General features: G+C 42.9%; 1 long non-coding RNA gene across 1 annotated transcript; it reads left to right on the top strand.

The window, feature by feature from the left end:
* The first annotated feature begins 12 nt into the window (after positions 1–12).
* LOC104774208 lies at positions 13–2654 on the top strand. Its single transcript, XR_765266.1, has 4 exons — positions 13–652; positions 757–1818; positions 1898–2036; positions 2112–2654. It is a non-coding gene; the product is annotated as an uncharacterized LOC104774208 (long non-coding RNA).
* Positions 2655–2858: the final 204 nt, after the last annotated feature.

Raw genomic sequence — 2858 nt, 5'->3', positions numbered from 1 at the left:
TTCAATCTTTCCTTGCCTATACATGGGCCTTCCGCATGCGACATGGGGGTCGGTGAAGATGACAAATCAGGGTTCGCGCTTCCAGGTGTCATGATCAAGAATATTTCTCTTATTCTCGATCATCGAGGTGAGATTGGTGGTTGCCCGACCTTGAGTTCTGTTACAACAGTCACTACGATGCTCAACTCCTGCGGTCTAGCAAGCTATGGCGTTTCAATCGTTATTCCTAGTTCGGATCAAAGTCCGTGGAATCCACCGAAGGGATACATCTGTCTTTATGAATCCTAATAGACGGATTGTCGCCTCTTGTTTCCCCTTCCTTTATTGCTGCTTGCGTATGTTCATCGTAGCGAAATGGCGATCTCCCAGCTTACCCCAGCTTGTATTTGTAACTTTGTGGGGGCATTAACAATTGCCATCGAGGTCGGTATTTAGATTGGGTCCATTTTTTTTGAAGAAATGACGACGCTCAAGTCGGCCAAGAAGAAGGGGACCTCGGTTGTGAACATGCGTCCGACTCAAAACCTTTTGCCTAGCGTTAAGGTCAGCAACTTTAAGCATTAGGATCAGCGGTATTTCAACATCCAAGCTGACCAGAATTCTTCTGAAACCCCATTCATTGCAAGGCGGAGAGTGTGGAACAGTTCTCCTGGTAAAATAACGCTTTTTTGCTCGTCCTAGTTTACACAAATCTTACTCACCTAATTTCTTCATTTTTCTTTAGAGTTCACCGCTTACCATTTAAAAAAATGCTAGATGGATTTTGCCTGGTTCGAGACGCACTTTATAGAGGCTCTAATCGCGAGTGGCAACATTTTACTCCAAAAATAATTGAGAGAGCCATGGGTAAAGCCAAAACAAGTTTCCCAGCTTTGCAAACACACTCGACGAATCGTCCAAAGCAGTTGGTACGTCTATTGCTGACTCAAATAGGCTGCAGACCCAAATTCCAACCTCTAAGGTCGAGGCTGTCGTCCTGGAGGACCAACCTGCAACTGAACCTAAAGGGGCTAGGAATGAGACGTCTGATGTTGATATCGATCAGGTTGACATGACATTTGTCAAGCAGGTCGAGGTCTTGCCCCTGCCGAGCAATTTTTTTCCTGAAGCTAAGACGAAGTTCACTGCTTCGAGAAGATGACCGCTTAAGCATCTAAGACAAAGGGAAATTAGGTTGTGTCCGGCAAAAAAGGCAGCAACTTTAAGCAAAGGGAAAAGCGGTTCTTCTACGTCCGAGCTGATTCTAAATCTTCCGAGAGCGCATTCGCTGGAAGGCAGAGAGTGTGGAATAGATCTCCGGGTCGAGCCATATTCTCTAATTATTTTGGACTTATAAAGACTTATTTGATCTAACTTTCTTCCTTTTTTACAGTTCGCCTTAGGCCATTAAAAAAATTTCTAAACAAATTTCAAGAGATCCGAGAGACTCTTTTTCAAGGTTCTAATTTTGAGTGGGAGCAAATCACTTGAAGAAGAGTTGAAAGCGCGATGTGTAGAACAAGGAGGAACTTCCCAAGTTTCACCAAAACACTTGGTGAGTCATCGACAGCAGATGGTACGAATGTCGTCGATTCTAGTCTTCTGGCTTCCACCATAGTGCCAGCTCGAAGTCCAACCTCAGAAATTGAAACTATCGTTCCCAAGCACCAAAATGAAATTGAGATTGAAAGAGATAGAGACTATATGACTACTATCGGGTAGATTCGCAATGTTAACCCGACAACGGAACAGGTCGGAACCGATTTGATCGAGGGAAAAGAAGAAAGAAAAGAGGACACGCTTATCAACCAAGGTCGGAAATCAGTCTGGTCGTAAGAGGTCAGCAAGAAGCAGGTCTAGATTCCAATGATATGTTTTGAGTATCTCAAGAATGTCAGTTTGGTTTTGATTATTTCAGAGAAGTGCCCCTTGCGATGGTGCGGGAGGCAGCGGGCCACCTATGTCGGAACGTGAAGAGCTCCTCATCGATTCTTCTCAAACCAAAAAACATATATTTCGAGGAGAAGTACCTGAATTTTGCTCGGTTTTCAGTTCAGGTATATTTTTCTCCATAATTTCTGTTGTATTTATAGGGCATTAACAGCTCAAGGCGATTTGTCTGATTTTTGCAGTCTATCGCCTATGACAATGCCCTATTTCTGAAGTATAATAGGCGGCTGAAATCTCATTCGACCTCTGAGCACACCTTCCACTTGATGAAGGAATGTTTTGAGCGAGCTCGGGCTATGGAAGCATCACTACGAGGTACAGTTTATGAGCTCGTGGGTGCTGCCAAGGAGACAAAAGGAGTCATGGCCTCCCTTGAACAAATTGTGTCCAACCTATCATCCAGTGAATCAGGCCTCCAGGAGGAAAAGGTGAAACTGCAGGAGAATCACGACTTTGGTTCTTTGCAATCGGGAGCTCCTACTCTGGCTTCCATCCGAGAACCTCAAGGATCTTATGCGGAGGCTTTTCAAACTGACCTGACGATCAGGACGACAGGCGTTGATGCTAACCTTCGTAAAGCCTGAATGTAGACTGCTTCCTCGATTTCTTCTTTTCTTTTCTGTTCTTATTCTTTAAGAATTTGATTCATCCGGGCCGTAGGCATTTGTAATAACAATTTGATTTTGTAAATTTGTTTCACTTTATCCGAATTCTCGAAAGTTAATTTCTTTTCTCTTATAGGTTTTAGAAAAAAGGAAAATCTAAGCCTAGTTGGTTTAGCATCTTCCAACTAAATATATGAAGTCTTTAAGCTAAGTCGGTTTTATCTTTTCCAATTCAGTAAAGGAAAAATATAATCCAAAGGGGATAAATATATGAACCCTCCATTGATTAGCAAGAAAGAAAAAGAAAAGCAATTGTAGACAATT

This window comes from Camelina sativa, unplaced genomic scaffold, assembly GCF_000633955.1.
Source record: "Camelina sativa cultivar DH55 unplaced genomic scaffold, Cs unpScaffold02015, whole genome shotgun sequence".
Taxonomy (NCBI): Eukaryota; Viridiplantae; Streptophyta; class Magnoliopsida; order Brassicales; family Brassicaceae; genus Camelina; species Camelina sativa.
The sequence above is the reverse complement of the archived record's forward strand: the minus strand, read 5'-3'. Positions and strand labels throughout refer to the sequence as shown.